The sequence below is a fragment of the Canis lupus genome, chromosome 20, assembly GCF_003254725.2.
Source record: "Canis lupus dingo isolate Sandy chromosome 20, ASM325472v2, whole genome shotgun sequence".
NCBI classification, from domain to species: Eukaryota; Metazoa; Chordata; class Mammalia; order Carnivora; family Canidae; genus Canis; species Canis lupus.
The window spans coordinates 24095462-24114268 of NC_064262.1; the positions used below are offsets into that span (position 1 = coordinate 24095462).

At 41.3% G+C, this 18807-nt stretch overlaps 1 long non-coding RNA gene across 1 annotated transcript; it reads right to left on the minus strand.

Moving 5' to 3' along the window:
* Positions 1-1144: 1144 nt before the first annotated feature.
* On the minus strand, positions 1145-18758 carry LOC112666108 (uncharacterized). Its single transcript, XR_003140741.3, has 3 exons — positions 18607-18758; positions 13983-14051; positions 1145-1902 (listed from the first exon to the last, which is right to left on the minus strand). It is a non-coding gene; the product is annotated as an uncharacterized LOC112666108 (long non-coding RNA).
* Between the last annotated feature and the right edge of the window lie 49 nt (positions 18759-18807).

Here is an 18807-nt window from a genome sequence, read left to right on the forward strand (position 1 = left end):
TTTAAATGGGGAGAGGAGTGGCAATCTTTGTGCACTGTTATCATCAAGCCTCCCTTTAAGGATTTCTTATCTACTGAAATAATATGAAACACACCATCCAACTGATGATATTAATGCATAAATCCCAGAAATGCATCTGGAAATGTTTGTGCTATAAAAAATAGAATGTTCCTGACTAATATGGTACTTTTATAAATTCAATGTGCATATAGCAATAGCAAGTTTAGAGAGTGGCAATAAACAAAACAAAAAAGGGGGGTAGGGTAGTTTATGAAGCTTATAAAGGCATTTATTCCAGCATTTGGGTAATTGGAAATTTGATTATGGCCAACACAATTTGGGTCCATGTTAAAAGAGATATGGTGCCGTGTGATGGAAAATAAAACAAAAATTAGAGTCAGATACATAAGGTTTCCAGTACTGGCTCCTTTTCTTTCTAGAAAGTGACTTTCCTCTCCAAGCTTCTTATTTTCATCTGTAAAATGAAGTGATAAAAATAGTATCTAATTTCAAGTTGTTATGAAGTCAGATATTAAAGAAGTGCCTGACACATGGTAAGAGCTCAGTAAATGCTAGCTATAGTTTCATCTTTTGTTCATTGGGTAATTATTGAGCATCTTTGATGGGCTGAGTTCTAGAAATTCAGAGCTATAAAACAGTTGACTTGAAAAAGTTCACTGTCCAATCTTACAAATATTTTATAGAAGAGTCTGTATCATTACACAGACTAAGGATATATGTTTCATATGGTAACGGGAGTATTTTTCTCAGGATGTTCCACAAAGCCCAGGTTTTCTCAACCTCTGCACAATTGACATTTAGGCTGGATAATTCTTTGTGGTGGAAGGCTATCTAAGCACACTGGCACAATGCTTCTGAAACTCTGGGATGTACAAAACAGATATGAATCTTGGGCTCAGGCTCAGGTGGGTGAAATTTGTCATAACTATTCTTATAATAGAAAAACAATTTAGCTTAATTTCTGACTGTTCTTCATTTTTCTTTTTAAGATTTTATTTATTGATTAGAGAAAGAGAGAGAGAGTGCATGGAGCTGGGAGCAGAGGGAGAAGTAGACTCCTTGTTGAGCAGGGAGCCTGACATGGGCCTCAATCCCAGGACCCTGAGGTCATGACCTGAGCCAAAAGCAGATGCTTAACCGACTGAGCCACCCAGGCACCATAGTCCCTCAACTTTTCTAGAAGCAAGAAAACCACTTCAGCCTAAACTGTGTCCATCTCTATATTTCCAGGGTTGAGCACAGAGCCAACAAGTTAAGGATAGAGGGTGTTCTCTGGTCTGCATTCATATGTGGGTCCCAAGGAGTTGCTGTTGAGTGCTTCACTGTCCCTGTGCACCTGGACCCTTCCAGGGTAAAGGCTCTCTGCTCTCTTCTGCTTGCTCGTCTGCAGACATCATGTCTGCCCATATACAGCCACTGCCTTGAGGTCTTGTTACTTCCTTGGCAGCCCAGACAGGAGGAATTCAGGAACCCTCTAAACTCTCCTTTTGGTGTCCCCCCACAAGTCTGGAGGAATTTCCCCCATCTTAGGGTGTGGAGTGTTGCAGCTGCAATCTCTTGTTTGCTTCTTTAGCATATTCTAGTAAACCTGTAAATTTTGTGCCTTTTAATTTTTTGCTACCTTCTTTACCTGTTTCTTCCAAGTTTAATTCTGAGGTCATAAACATATAATACTTGGGGTAACTACAGCCCAGACAAGCTTTGTGTGGCTTGCACAGTATTTCTGTTTAAGCTCAAATCCGTATCCTTTAAAGGAGAAAAGTGCTCTCCAGTTGACCGCAGACCTCATCGTTTCTTGATTTTCCTGCATCCAATGCACTTCATCTGTTTACATTACCCGCCTGGTGATTCTAGGCAATTTATGTTTCCAACCCCTGGCCTCTATGAATGGAAAAACAAAACAGGCAATGAGCACAAAGCAAATCTCTATTTGAATGGAACGATATACAGAGGGAAAAAACCCCACAGATTTATATCTGAAAGTACTGTCTTAGCCATATATGAAAAGAAAAAGCCAAGGTGCTATAGTTAAGGTGTAGACAGGATGTCCAGAGCCATGACACTCAGCCTCCCAAGTTTAAAAACTATATGTCTGCTGAGTGAATACAAACTTTAACAGCGACTTTGGAGATTCTTCATCATATGGCAACCATTTCCTTTGTCATTCTGTCTCCCTCTCAGGCTCAACAATCAAACTGTGTAACTTGCTCTTCCGTATATCTGCCCTGCTCACGTTGTCCTGAGTGATTCAGTTCATTACGTTCCCTCCATCCCTGAATGTCTGTCCTACTATTTTTAGTCAGAAGCTTAATTATCCTTCGAGTAGGAGCTCAAACTTCATCATCTTATGCTTTTACAGAAGATTCTTGTCACCCTTTCAGGTTTATCCTCCTCCATCAGCCCACTAACTATAGGAATTCCTCTGGAATCTTAGAATTTCTTTTTTCTCCCATCCCTGGACAATCTCCTCCATGGTCATAGCTTCAGTGATGACATTTATGCAGGTGTTCCACAATATGTATACTTCTAGCCTAGAAGTGACCACATATTTAATTGCCTTTTTTGACATCTCTTTTTTGAAGATCTCAAAGGCATCTTGAGATCAATATGGCTTAGGGGCCCCTGGGTAGCTCAGCAGTTGAGCATCTGCCTTTGGCTCAGGTCATGATCCTGAGGTTCTGGGATTGAGTCCCGCATTGGGCTCCCTGCAGGGAGCCTGCCTCTCACTCTGCCTATGTCTCGGCCTCTCTCTCTGTGTCTCTCATGAATAAATAAATACATTTTTTTTAAAGTCAATATGACTTAACCAATGACCCTTCTCTACTAAACCTTTGTCCCCTTTTCAGTCTTGGCTACCACCAACCAGCCATCTGGTTTGCCAGCAGAAACCTAGGAATCATCTAGGATATGCCCTTTCTCTTTAATTTCTTTCTTTTTTTAAGATTTTATTTATTTATTTATGAGAGACACACACACACAGAGAGAGAGAGAGAGAGAGAGAAGTAGGCTCCCTATGAAGAGCCTGATGTGGGACTCAATCCCAGGACCCCGTGATTATGCCCTGAGCCAAAGGCAGATGCTCAAACACTGAGTTACCGGGGCATTCCTCTCTCTTTAATTTCATATGCAAACCATCACAAATGAGGCTTTTTTACAAGAGGGATATATCCTAATCAGGCCCACTCAAAATGGTCTTTTCGACTTTTATGCTTTTCATTGTACATTATTGGCATTTTGGATTCCTACAGTGTTTTTGGAAAGTATCACTCATCAAATCTAGGGAAATGATGGTTTAGATTTCAGAACTGGTCAGGCTGAAAAGGGGAGTGCCTCAAACTGCAATGATTTCCCAGGATAAACATCACCATATGAAGAACTGTCCTAGTGGCCACTCATTGCTCTAGGTTCCCACCACTCTCCATCACTATGAACCCAGTCACATCAGTATAGTTCTCCAGAGAAACAGAACCAACAGAATAGTTATATTTATACATTATATTTACAAATATAAATATATACATATGTGTATATGTATTGGTTCATAAGATTACAGAGACTGAGAAGGCAAAAATCTGCAGTTGGCCAGTTGGGCATGTAGGAGAACTGATGACAAAATTATAGTCCAAGTTCAAGGGCCTGAGAACCAGGAGAGCCAATGGTGTAAGTTCCAGTGTAAGTTTGAGGCCAAAGGCAGAAGACTGATGTCTCAGCTTGAAGACAGTCGAGTAGAGACAGACAATTCTTTCTTACTCAGGCTTTTGTTCTACTCAGTCCTTCAGTGGATTAAACGAGGCCCACCCATGCTGGGGAGGACAATCTGCTCTACTCAGTCTACTGACTCAGTTAATGTCATCTAGAAACATCCCTGCAGACACACCCAGAAATAATGCCTAACCAAATTCAAATCCCTGTGCCCCAGTCAAGTTGATGTAGAAAATTAACCATTGCAAAACTTAAACCTTGCCATTTTCCTTTGTACTTGTTATTTTATCAGCTTCAGTGCTCATCCTGCAGAGTCTGGTCCCCTAAAGGAGCACGTGTCCCTTCTCTTAATTGAAACAAAGTCTGTCTGTTTCTGGAAGCAAATGTTGTATGCTGACTACTACTCTTTCTCCAATGGAGAGATGAAAGTCATTTAAAATGCAGCATTTCCTAAAAATTAATTTTACAAAACACCAGTCTTTTTTATTTTTATCATTTTTATTTGGGGAGGGCAGAGGGAGAGACAGAATCTCAACAGATTCCCCACTCAGTGCAGAGCCCAGCTTGGGGCTTGATCTCATGACCCTGAGATCATGACCTAAGCTGAAATCCAGAGTCCGATGCTTAACAGACTGAATCACCTAGAAGCCCTAAGAAACACCAGTCTTACGAGATACACTGGGGAAAAAATGTTAGAAAGAAAAGATTTCTTGACAATTAAGTGTTATTTCTCCACATTAGTTTTCAACGCTGCATAATACATTGCCACAAACTTAGCAGCATAAAACAAGGCCCACAGCTTCCATGGCTCAGAAGTCCAGGCTTGGCCTAGCTGGGTTTTCTGCACAGATTTTCACACGAGCAATATCACAGCATTGGTTGAGCTGTGTTCTTTTCTGGAACTCAGGCCTCTTCCAAGCTCATGTGCTAACTGCCAGAATTCAGTTCCTTTTGGAGTTTGGATTCAGGCCCTCAGCAACTAGAGAGAGCCCTCTCTATAGGTAATTACACATGCCTACTTGTTTTTCATGGTCAGCAGGATGATCCCAGTTTCTCTTTAAAGGGCTTTCACCTGATTAAGTCAGGCCCACCCAGGAAAATAGCTTTTTAAATTAATTCTGAGTCAACTGATTTGGGATTCTTCATATTTGCCATATACCATAGTCTAATTATAGGAGTAATGTCCCATCAGTTTCACAAATCCCACTTTCTCAAGGGGAGGAGATTATGTAGGACCCAGGGGTTGTAATGTTGGGGGACTATCTTAGAATTTTGCTTGCCACCATCCAGACTGAGTTTATGAATTAGTATATAATGGGCTCTGAAAAACTCCTGGAGTGAAGAACTCTGGCTAACTTTGTTGTTTCCCAAATTAATTTGGCCTATATGAAAACCTTATTTTCATGTAATACTTATCATCATTCTTAAAATTAGTTTTCTGGGCCATCCATGCTTTGGGATACACTGGAATGGAAAAATCCCTGGGCCATCAAGCTTGGCAGTTCAGGATTCCAGTCACCATCCTGCCTCTTCCCATTGGCATCAGCTTAGGCAACTTCCCTGACCTTGTAGAGCCTTGGTGAAAAATCTAGGGTTCATTAGAATCTGCTTTTCATGGCTGTTACACCAATACAATGAAAGTAAATAATACCGGGACATGCGTGGCACAGGTTAGAAACCGAACAAGGTAAAAATGGGTGATAAATTCCTCTCTCTCCTTTTTCATATGAAATTTTAAAAACAATTTCAAAAAGGATACTCTACTGATGTTAGACTTGCATGAAGGTTTTGGATATCAGACATGAAGCTTCATAACCTCCTTAGGCTAAAAAAATCTAAAATTAAAATTTAAGAGGAAAAACAGTACTTTATTCTATGCATGATAATTAATGTATGTTTTAAACAGTCCTCCATCAATACTATCAGACCACAGTAAAGCCAGAAATGAATCATGAGCATATGTAGGTAAATTCTGTGATCTTTTTAACTACCCAAACAACAAAAAACATGAAAAATTTGATGTTATCATTTAATAGGTTAAAATTGATTGAGATGTCTCAAAAATACGGGTTACCACTTCTTATATCCAACAATGTAAAATAAAAAGTCTTCAGCCACATAATGTAAAGAATAAACTACTTAATGCCTTTGGAACAAGTGCCAAGTTTTAGAGACAAAATGTTTGATGTTTAGACTAACCTGCAGGGCAGTGACTATATGCTAAGTCTAAGTAGAATGGGTTATAAAGGTACAAAATGACAAAACTTGTGGGTAACATTAAAACATTGTAATAGTGTGTGACCTTCAATAAATTACTTACCCTTTCTAAGCCTTGGTTATAGCCTAAGAAATGGGTATAATAATATACTGTGCCATAGGCATATTGTAAAAGTACCACAGATAAAAACTAAGTGTAGTGATGCTACTTCTTAAGTATAAAGTTAATTGTTGAACAAGTGTAAGCTCTCATTTGGTCTCAACTCCTGTTGTGCTGTGCTTTGAAATCCTGCGCTACATGAAAAAAACACTCCATATCACTTGCCATCAGGGAAATACAAATCAAAACCACAATGAGGTACCACCTCACACCAGTCAGAATGGCTAAAATTAACAAGACAGGACACAACAAATGTTGGAGAGGATGTGGAGAAAGGGGAACCCTCTTGCACTGTTGGTGGGAACATGAACTGGTGCAGCCACTCTGGAAAACTGTGTGGAGGTTCCTCAAAGAGTTAAAAATAGACCTGCCCTATGACCCAGCAATTGCACTGCTGGGGATTTATCCCAAAGATACTGAGTAGTGAAACGCCGGGACACCTGCACCCCGATGTTCATACCAGCAATGTCCACAACAGCCAAACTGTGGAAGGAGCCACAATGTCCTTCGACAGATGAACAGATAAGGAAGATGTGGTATATATATGGAAGATGTGGGGTGCGTGCGTGTGTGTGTGTGTGTGTATACATTATATATATATGTGTGTGTGTATATATATATACACATATATATACACACACATGAATATTACTCAGCCATTAGAAAGGACGAATACCCACCATTTGCTTCGACGTGGATGGAACCGGAGGGTATTATGCTGAATGAAATAACTCTATCGGAGAAGGACAATCATCATATGGTTTCACTCATACGTGGAATATAAGAAATAGTGAGAGGGATTATAAGGGAAAGGAGAGGAACTGAGTCAGAAAAATTAGAGAGGGACACAAACTATGAGAGAGACTCCTAACTCTGGGAAATGAACAAAAGGGAAGAAGGGAAGGAGGATGGGGTGATGGGGTGACTGGGTGACAGTCACTGAGGTGGGCACTTGATGGGATGAGCACTGGGTGTTATACTGTATGTTGGCAAATCGAATTTAAATATAAAAAAAGGGAAAAGTTTGTGCTGAATTCTGAAAAATTAAAAAAACTATAGACTGACGTTTATGCTAGACCTCTTATTAAAGGAAAAGAAAAACAGCATCCTTATGTTATTCAATGTCGTTAGCCATTAACAGAGGAGAGACAAGTGCAGAGAATATATTACTCATAAAATTCTTTCTAAATGGAATCCTTTACAATATATCCCGTGAGGCATCTGCAGGTCTTTAGGGACACAGAACAATTTATTGAAACTTCTGCGCAAATTGAAACTCGTATTTGGAGCAATGCATTAAGAATCTATAGATCATTTATTCCTGCTCTTCACTGAAGGAATTGCGGAGATCACTTTTATTATACAAATGCTACTTCAGTGATTAAAATTCCTTCTCTCTGGCATATGCATGAAAAATAAGAATAAGAATGAATAAGAAATAGAAGCTGCTCTGATAGATAAATTGCATATATACAAGAACAAGGAAAACAGTGTGTGTGTTATCATATTAAAAAAATAAAATATATTGGGAACTCCTTGAGTTTCCTTCCTCAATAATGAGAAGCACAGAATGAGAATGTTCACTTATAGTAATTTCATCAGCACACCAGTGAGGCCAAAATAAATGGTAGACAGAAACGTGAATAGGGTATCATTTTGATATTACTTCTGCAAACACAGCTAGGAGAGCTAATGCTCATTTTAAAATGCATGTCAAGGCTTCAAAAGAGGCACAACAAATAAAGAAAAAAATCTTTCTGATTTTACTAGTTTCTGCTGGGAGCTACAATATACTTAGTCCTTTCCTGGGTGCTATCAACCGTATAAGAAAAAGATGTTGGCATTTCCGAGGGCCACAAAGTAAGCTTGTATTATGGTGCACTCCACGACTCTAAGGGGGCTGGCCTGTGAGTTTTGATAGTGTATAAAACAGAGTTGGGAGTCACTCAGACCTGGGGAAGACCTGACTCAGCTATTTAATGCATGAAATTGAGTAATGTTCTTGACTTTTCAAAGACTTGATTTCCTCATCAGTCAAAGGGGAATAAAAAACACCTACCTTTTTTTACATTTTCTATGGGTATTGGATGGGTTAATATATATGAAGCCTTGAACCCAATATGCTGTGGACTTGTTACAGTGGTTGCTGTTACTACTCTAGTTAATGTCTGCCTTTGTTTGGCTTTCCCCAATAGCAGCCTCTTAGACAAGGATTTTGGTGCAAGAAGTTTACTTGGGAAGTGATTCCAGGAAGCACAGATAAAGGTGTTGGAAGTAAGAAAGAGAAGGGAAGGAAGACAATAATGGTGATTTATCAAGCAGGCGAGAAACTCTGAGACAAAGTAGGATACCTTTAGAATTATCCCACCCAAGCACAAGGGAACTGGAGTATTTATCCATCAATAATCTGTTATTTGTTGAGGATTGCTTCTAGGGGAATTAACCTTTCTACACTTTTGGCTTATCCTGCATGCTGGCCAAGCCTGTTCTTAAAGGCAGACAAATGACCTCAGCCAGGGAGAATTGAAGGGATTTCAGTAAGTAGCCTTCTGAATATAGGGGTGAGGACATAGGAGATGTGGGAAGAACTCTAACAAAATCTGCTGCATTCTTAATAACCCAGACTCTACTCATCTTCCCTCTGGCTCATTGTCTGCCGAGCTCTTCAATTCCCACTGCTTTATGAGGTTATTATAACATAGGTAAAATCTCTCAAACTGTATTCTTAGGCATCTCCTTGTCGAAAGACTTTAGGTCTGGCAAGTTAGAGTGTACACCCTCTGGGTTGAGTGAAGTTAAAACTTGGAGTTTGGATATCCAGATTTTATAGAGTTGGTTTGGTGGATGCTTTTCAAAGAGTTTACAACTGTACTGGGGGATTTGACATTCACAAGTCCAAAATGTAAATTTATAAATTTAAGGTGCTAGTGTTGGTGCAGTGGTGTTTTCTAAGAAGTGAGATGTGAGATTTTGTCATGGAGAAGTCTGCTGAAATTCCCATTGCTTTTGTCTAGTATTATTTCCCATTTTACTCTGAAATCTCAAGGCACCTGTATGGGGCATGCACTTAGTGCTGACTTCTTAAACCATCAGCTGTTTAGCTCAATAATGAAATGGACAAATGACTTGGTATAGTAGAGTAAAAATGACCAATCATTGCCAATCTCTAGGGAGCATCCTACTGAATTACTTTATTTTATTAATTTTAAGAGAGAAGAGAGAAGAGAGCTATTTCCTAGTTATGGCATAAAGAAACATCAAAGCTAAAGGTAAGGCTCTTATGCAAGAGTATAAACTTGGAAAACTTCTGAAATATACATTTTACCAATTAAAGTGAATAACAATCAAGTGGTGTCTATGTTTTCAGATGAATGGAAAGAGTGGAAAAAAACATAGGCTTTGCCAAAGAACAAAAAGAACCCCCCAAAACCTGAGATCTAAGCTCCACTACTTAGGAGCTGATTTATCAGGTAACTTAGTTCATCTCTCTGAGCATAAATGCCTCTTTTGTAAAATGGGCATTAAATCTAAATGATGAAAGAATATGACATATAAATGTAATGTATATGATATATAAAAGTGTTAGATTCCATCAATAGTTGAATAGATTAACAAATTGTATTTTTACAACAGAATGCTTCTCAGCAATAAAAGGAATGATGCACAAAACAACATGATTAATCTCAATTATGTTGGACCAAGAACAAACAGCACATACTGTAGGGTTCCATTTTTGTAAAACTCTAGAAAATACAAAATAATCTATCATGACAGAAAGCACATGTGTGATTGCTTGAGGATGGGGAAATCAGGAGAGGTGGCACTGACGGACAAGAAAGGGAAGCTTCTGGGGCAATGGGGATGCTCATTATCTTGATGGTTGTGATGGTTTCATGGGTGTACACATATGTCAGATTTTATCAAACTTACACTTTAAATATGTGCCATTTATTGTATCTGATTATACCTTGATGAAGCTGTTAACAAAAATAGTGTTAGTGACATGCTCAGTGAATGTAATAATTCCTTCTCCAAGTGTGTGTTTATATGACCTTGACTCAACTTGTTTGGGATTAAATTTGGTGAGTCCAAATGAGTTGAGGCTACACAGAATTGACATTCATTATTCTGCCTGCCTGTCACCTCTTTCTTATTTAGTTAATAGGATCGTCCCTCTTTCAGTAAACTGTTGCTTCTCCACTCAAAAACATGGTTCTCCTTGGAGCTGCCAATCACAAAGATCAACACTTTGGCCACTCAGGGATGGGGATATATGGACAATACTAGTCAATGTTGTATGCCCAGTCCCCAACTTCCCTGGCCTATGCTACAAATTGCTAATACCTGCAACCTTCTTCAGAGGTTTGCCCTTGGGGTACTGGAGCTGTCTCACCTCTAGAGCGCCAGAGCTAAAAATATCTAGAAGATTATATTTCCTCAGGGTAACCTATGGTCAATGACTAGTGTACAGTGGCAAAACCCCAGCTCCCTTCTTTCAAGATGGGGACAAACTCTGATATGTGAATATGCTCCAGAGCTCCCTGTGAGATCAGGGGTTGGCCAGCACTTCATCTGAAATTAGTTTTAATTGACTGTTTTCCTCTTCTTCTTTCTCCCATTCCCTTAACATTTCCCACTGGGAGAACTTCCTTAATCAAACCACTTGTACTTGAACCCAACCCAAAGCAGCATGGCAAGTCTCTTTGGCCCAAGAGATTTATTCAGGAATGGAACTGAGACTCCAATGGTCTGCCTCAGAATCTTAGCTATTTTTAGAATTTGAGCTGGGACATGAGGGCTCTCTTTCATCTAATCAAGAAAAGTTACAGATGTGATACTAGAACCCCAAGTTCCTAAGTTCCTCACCATGTAAAAAAAGGGGTGGGGGGTTTGAAAGAAGCCAAGCTGAGAGAAACTCAGACCAGAGACCAAGAGAGAGACAGACTTCTCATGATGTTTGCGTCCATGATACCAGTTATCTTTAAGAATGGGCACTCTTTGCTTCTGGGATTTTTTTTTTTTAAGATTTTATTCATTTATTCATGAAAGGGAGAGAGAGAGAGAGGGAGAGAGGTAGAGACATGGGCAGAGGGAGAATCAGACTCCATGCAGGGAACCCAATGTGGAACTTAATCCTGGGACTCCAGGAACATGCCCTAGGCCAAAGGCAGGCACTAAACCACTGAGCCACCCAGATGCCCCTTCTTCTGGGGTGTTTTCTGTCAGCCAGTAAATACCATGGGTTTGGCTTCAGTTTCTGCCTCTGACAACAAAAGGAATCCTGACTAAAAACCCTGGTATACACTCAAACTAGGCCTTTCTGCCCTTGCCATTTGAAATTAGTCAGATGGACAAGTTACAAGGAATTGGATCAAACAAGTGAATTGCTTTTATCTAATTAGGCCACAGGAAATATCCCAGGTTGAACTCACAAAATTTTGCCTTTCAGAAATGGAACTCAAATAGATTTCCCTTTTTTTCCCCTGGTATAGAAATATAATTTGTATTTTGAGTTATAATCAAATACTTTAATAATAAATCATACTTCCATGTCAGTTGTCTTTAGTAATTTGATCTGATTTTCCTTAGAACGGCAAACTCTCCCTTTGAATGGACTGAGGTTTTCCACATGCCAAGTAATTCTTTCTGAAACCAGCTGGGTGTGTCCTAGAATTCAATTTAATTCAATTCTGACACTAAACAGAGTGTAGACCCCATAGGTTAAGGGCTCAGTCTCACAACACTGACCCTGCTCCCCACCTCAGATGCCAATCATAAATCCCAGGTTATCACCTGTACTTCTGACCAGCCAGCTATAAATCAGAGGTTCCCATAAACCCTTTCGTGGGTTTGATTATTTCCTAGAACAGCTCATAGAACTCAAGGAAATATTTACTTACTTTTATTGGTATATAATGCAGTAAAGGATGTGATAAAGAATCCAGACAAACAGCCAGATGGAGAGAATCATAGGGTGAGGTCCAGAAGGGCCTGAGCAAAGGAGCTTCTGCCCCCATGGAGTTGGGGGTGTCTCCCTACAGCATGTGGTTATGTTCACCAACCTGGACACTCTTTGTACCTAGTACTATATGGATTTCTATGGAGGGATTTATCATGTAGACTCAATCAATTGTTCACTCAATCTCCAGCTGCTCTCCCCTTCACAAAAGATGGGAGGTGGGCTGAAATCTCCAAGCTTCCAATCATGGTTTAATCTCTCTGGTGATCTGCCCTCATCCTGGGGCTATCCAAGAGCCCACCGAGAGTTGCCTCGTGGGAATAAAAGATTCTCCTATGGGTTCTTGTAGCTCTGTGTCAGAAATCAAAGGAGAGAATGATATATTTTTTCTATTGTTTCACCGATCCATTCACCATACCCTACCACAACCCAGAGATCAGGAAGAGATGCTACCTGTTATTGAGCTAAAAGAAATTTTGGCTAAAATCATGCTAAATAGTTGGCATTATTCAAAAAATCATCAAGACATTATGCAATTCTTAATGATATCATTCACTTTTCCTGTCAAAGGCATGAAGAATTCACCTATCCACTCAGGGGAGTAGAAACCATGTGAAATTATGGATTTGTCTCAGCACATCTTACTCCCTTTTGCCCTAAACCCTTCGAGAAATTTGGGCCACTGCTTGTGAAGCACTGTTTTCCCTCAATCCATGGATTATTTCCCCTTGAACAAAAGACATCAAACTCATTGCTAAGTTTTAGTTTTGTCATTTGACACTTAAAACAGTCAGGTCTAAGGGAATCTGGTGACTCAGTTAAGTGTCTGACTCTTGATTTCAGTGCAGGTTTGTGATCTTGAGGTTGTTAGATCAAGCCCCAAGTTGGGCTCCTCACTGAGCAGAGAGTCTGCTCAAGATTCCCTTTCTCTCTCTCCCTCTGACCCCACCCCAAACCCCACTCTCTCCCTCACTCCCTGTCAAATAAAAAGAAATAAATCTTAAAAAACTGGAAACAAAGAGGTCTCAATTTATTTATTTATTTTTAAAGATTTTATTTATTCATTCATGAGGCACAGAGAGAGAGAGAGAGAGAGAGAGAGAGAGGCAGAGACACAGGCAGAGGGAAAAGCAGGCTCCATGCAGGGAGCCCAATGTGGGACTTGATTCTGGGACTCCAGGATCACGCCTTGGGCCGAAGGCAGGTGCTAAACTGCTGAGCCACCCAAGGATCCCTCAGGTCTCAATTTAAACCCTGGTTCTGCCATTTACTAGCTTCATGTTTCATTTTTCTCAATAGCTCCATTATAAACACCATGGATGTGGCAATCACATTGGTCATAGTCACTGCTACATTTAAAGTGAGTAATAGGGATCCCTGGGTGGCGCAGCAGTTTAGCGCCTGCCTTTGGCCCAGGGCACGATCCTGGAGACCCGGGATCGAATCCCACGTCGGGCTCCCGGTGCATGGAGCCTGCTTCTCCCTCTGCCTATGTCTCTGCCTCTCTCTCTCTCTCACTGTGTGCCTATCATAAATAAATAAAATAAAATAAAAATAAAAAAAAATAAAGTGAGTAATAAGGGCGGCCGGGTGGCTCAGCCATTTAGCACTGCCTTCAGCCCAGGGCCGGATCCTGGAGACCCTGGGTCCAGTCCCACGTCAGGACTGTGCCTGTGTCTTTGCCTTTCTTTCTCCCTCTCTGTGTGTCTGTCATGAATAAATAAATAAAATCTTAAAAAATAATAGAGTAATAAGTAACAGTGATAATAATAATAGAAAACAATTTTGATTACTTTCCATCTGCCAGAGACTGAACCCAGTAAACAAACAAGCACTTACCTCACTGCTACAATGCACTGTTACTAAAGTGCTTTGTTCATTTTATGAATGAGCAAATTTAGGCTTAGAGCTCAAGTAACTTACCTGAGGTCACTCAGATAGGATGTGGTTGAATGGGGATTTGAATTTGAGCCATAAAATTTGCAAGCTAATCTGCAGAAAAAAAAATGTTGCAATTAAGAAAGGTAGGAAGAGGGGGGAAAGTGAAGGGAAGAAAGAGAGAGGCAGGATTGATAAAAGGAAATGTCACTAAAGTATAGTTGGGAGGCTGTCAAGGGACCTGTCATGCCCACCACTCCTGGTCAATTGCAAATCAAATCAAAAGAGATGGACCTTGCTCAGGATACTACTTTAGGTACTACTTTCCTACCCAGCAGGGGGAAGAAAGGTTTTCCTCTGCTCCTGGCAACAGCCCAGTCAATGAGAGATAGTCACAAGTCAGCCAATGAGAAGCCACTCTAATTCCAGCTCCCAGTTTACTCCAATGCTTGTTTTGTTTTGTTTTAGTCAGTCTCCTAGCTCCCTTCTCCTTTCCTCTATAAAAGAACGTTCCTCTCTTTTGTCTGGGGGACTGGCTTATAATTTTTGCTGTAGTTTTCTTGCCTTGTATTGCCATTCTCTGCTATTTCTGAATAAACCCATTTTTGCTTGTAAACCAACTAGCAGTTTCATTTTTAAAATTAAAGGATAAATGCAAAGAGAAAGGAGGGGGAGCAAAGGGGCAACCAGGAAGCAGTATGAGAGGAGGGAAGATTGTGCAAAAAAGTAAATGTAAGAGGTGTAAGTGAAGAAAGACAGATAATGTCACAGGGTTGTGATGAGGTATAATTGAGAAACATAAAGCAAGTTCAATGTGCCTGGTACTATCATATCATGGTATTGGTATATATCAGTAATCCTTGGGAATTAAATGTCAATATCAATGGAAGAATCTACTGTAAATAACGTAGTATAAAGCAAAGTAAATTTTAAAAAATGATATGGCCTGTTATTTATTGAAATTATAGATTGAATGCACTCTCCTAACTCAGAGACACAGCACTGAAATCCTCCTTTGTCTGTTGAGTAAAGAGGACGGATATGTTCTAACGGAGGAAATGTCACAAGAATATTCTCCTATTGACCTGACACTTTCAACAATCTAATATTTCACCACATTTGCTTCATCTCCCCCTTTCTTTCTCTTCCTGCTTTTATGCTGTTGAAATAAAGCTTGGGCATCACGAAATGTCACCTCTAAATACTTCAATATGCATGCCTTTTAAATGATCACTCTCTGTCATAACCACATTCCCAGTCTAGGATCCCTCCCAGAAAAAGAGCCTAAAACAAGGGCTTGCATGCAAGTTGTTATTTTGGGAAGTGAGCCCAAGGAACAATGTGGAACTGAGAAGGTGGAAGCAAGGAGGAGGCAAGTCAATGCAAGGATGCACCTGTGGGCACCTGGGCTGGATTGTGAACCTCTGAGGAACTACAGGATTTCATTCAAATTGTGTATTAAGTGACTGAAATGGGGAATGTTTGTCCACTGGTTCCCATGTCATGGTCTGGGATGCCACATGGGGGGGGGGGGGTGTTAACACTTTTACACTGCCAGGTTTGCAATGGAATGCTTCAGAAGCAGACAGAATAGGTGGAAAGTTTCCCACTGGTGTCCTGCAGGAGGCATCAGAGAAGCCCCAAACAGCCCAGAGCAGAAAGTGAGAGATCTGTGGTGCAGCCTAGGGAAGGTGCCATCAGGTTTCACCTGCAGGACCCTGGGCACCACAGCAACAGCTGGAGTGAACATGGAGCTGGGGTGGGCGGGGTGGGGGGTAGGGGGCACAGCCAGGACCTAAGGAATACATGCCTGACACAACTATAATGCCATTGCCACAGCTAATCAAATTCATTCCAATGCCTTGAGATCATCTACTACTCAAAAATCTGATTCTCCCAATTGACCCAAAGAGCTCTTTTTAGAGTTGCTTTGATCTCATTAGAATCCAAATAAGGATCACAAATTATGTCCTTAGTTAAGGTTATGTTCTTAAATCTCTTTTACTCTAGAACAATCCTCCTTCACCTTTTCAAATGCAATTGATTTACACCCAAAAATCCCATAGCTGGTGTCCTAAGACCGTTCCACATTTTGGTTTTCCCTCATTAGAGAGTCAGTTCATGTTATATCTCTATCCCCAGTATTCCTGTAAATGATCATAAATTCCACAGTGTTTATTAAACTCAAATAACTTTAATGGCAAGAAAACATTGCAAGTGATGCCATGTGCTTCAAAGTGCATTCCATCTGAAGACTCATGCAGTAGAATCAATGGTGGGTCCCTAAAAGTTATGTCCACATCAAAATATCAGAACTTGTGAATATTAGTTTGTATAAAGTGGCAAAAGATGTGGTGAATATAAGGATCTGAGGAAGAACTTACCCTAGATTACCTGGGTGGACTCTAAATGCAAGCATACTTGCAAATATGTATATTTAGAGAGGCAGAGGGGGTTTGGGGACAGCCTCACAGAATCTAGTAAAGTTGGAGTAGAGGCTGGAGTGATGTGGCCCGGGAACCCCAGGCCAGCATCCAGAAGCTGAAAGAGGCATGGAATGGATTGTCTCTTAGAGTCCCTGGAATGGAGTGCAGCTTTGCTGGGTTTCAGACTTCTAGCCTCAAGAATACTAAAATGCTATGTTTTAGGGATGTAGGGATTTAACAGCCTGATCTCCTCATTGCCAAGTCTCACACAAACTCTCCTTTGAATAATTCTGCTCACTGATGAATGTGGCCTGCATTAATTACTATTTAAGGATAATAGAATGGTGATTTCTGGACTCCTCTCTTTTCCTCTTTATGAAGAGTTCTTTATAAAGATGGACTTTTCATTATCATCTTGGGTTCTTTTCTTATTTGAAAATGGAACTCATGCAGAACACACTAGAGGTAAATATTTCATCCCCTCTCCCCCTCCTTTTTATTTTTATTTATTTATTTTTATTTTTAAAGATTTATTTATTTTTATTCATGATAGACATGGGGGGGTGGTTGGCAGAGACACAGGCAGAGGGAGAAGCAGGCTCCATGCCAGGAGCCTGATGCGGGACCTGATCCTGGGACTCCAGGATCGTGCCCTGGGCCAAAGGCAGGCACTAAACCGCTGAGCCACCCAGGGATCCTCCCCTCCTTTAAAAAAAATTCATTTATTTATTTGACAGAGAAAGAGTGTGTGAGAGGGAGCAAAAGCAGGGGGGTTGCACAGAGGGAGAGGGCAAAGCAGACTCCCTGCTGTGCAGTGAGCAGGATTTGGGGCTTGATCCCAGAACCTTGAGAGCATGTTCTAAGCTGAAGGCAAAAGCTTAACTCACTGAACCACCCAGCACCCCACATTCCCCCCCTTTTAATTATTTTTAGTGATTTTATTTATTTACTTGAGAGAGAGAGGCAGATAGAGCGAGCGTACAAGTAAACAGAAGGGCAGAGGGAGAAGTGGCTCCCTGCGGAACAGGGGGTGGGATGGGGGCCTGAGTGGAAGGCTGAGCCTCAACTGTCAGAGCCACCCAGGAGCCCCACATTCCTCCCTTTTAACTGCTATACTCCCAACTAAGCAATTGTCCATGACAGTATTTTTAAAACTATTTTTATGACTTTATATTTTTAAGAACAGCTTTAGGTTCACAGCAGAATTCAGCAGAAGGTACAGAGATTTCCCTTCTCACTTTCCCTTCCCTGCAACTCAAATACCGAGCCTCTGCGCTGGTCAGTAGCCTCCCCCAGAGCGGTGGTATATTTGTTACAACGGCCACGTGAATACATTGTGTGTCGTAGTTGTACACGGACACATGCTTATCACTGACAGCCTTTAGTTCATATTACAAATTCCTTCCAGGTGTCGTTATATTCTATGGGTTGGGATGAACACGTGCTGACATGCATCCATCATCATCATATCATAAAGTGCACTTTCACTGCCCTAAAAGTCCTCTTTGCTTTGCCTATTCATGATAGGTAGCTTAGGTCCTCATTTGCAGGGCAGCTGGGTCGGCTCAGCGGTTGAGCACCTTGCCTTCCACTCATGGGTCCTGGGATTGAGTCCTGCATCAGGTTCCTTGCAGGGCAGGGCGGGGCGGGGCGGGGGTGGAGAGGGGCTGTTTCTCCCTCTGCCTGAGTCTCTACCCTTCCCTGTATGTCCCTCATGAATAAATAAATAATTTTTTTTAAATTTTTATTTATGATAGTCACAGAGAGAGAGAGAGAGAGAGAGAGAGAGAGAGGCAGAGACACAGGCAGAGGGAGAAGCAGGCTCCATGCACCAAGAGCCCGATGTGGGATTCGATCCCGGGTCTCCAGGATCGCGCCCTGGGCCAAAGGCAGGCGCTAAACCGCTGCGCCACCCAGGGATCCCTAAATAATTTTTTTTTTAAGATTTATTCATTTATGATAGACATAGAGAGAGAGAGAGAGAGGCAGAGACACAGGAGGGAGAAGCAGGCTCCACGCCGGGAGCCCGATGCGGGACTCGATCCCAGGACTCCAGGATCGCGCCCTGGGCCAAAGGCAGGCGCTAAACCGCTGAGCCACCCAGGAATCCCCAATAAACAAAATCTTAAAAGAAAAAAAAACTCCTTATTTGCCTCATTGTTACTAGTTAACCTCTCCTACTAGACTCTGACCTCTCGGAGAGCAAAAAAACAAAAAAACAAAAGCAAAACAATCCCACCAACCCGTCAACCTCCTTCACTGTGTCCTCAGCAGCGCCTGCCACAGGGAAGGGGTACCCCCGACGTGCTTTTTTACTAAATTCTCAACATCCCCGAGAGATCCGGGGGGGCCCCCCCCCCGCAGGAACATAGAGGCAGGGAAGGCACGTGCGCGGGTCTTTAACCTCGGATCACAAAGGGGGCGTGGCCTCGGGCGCTGGGGGC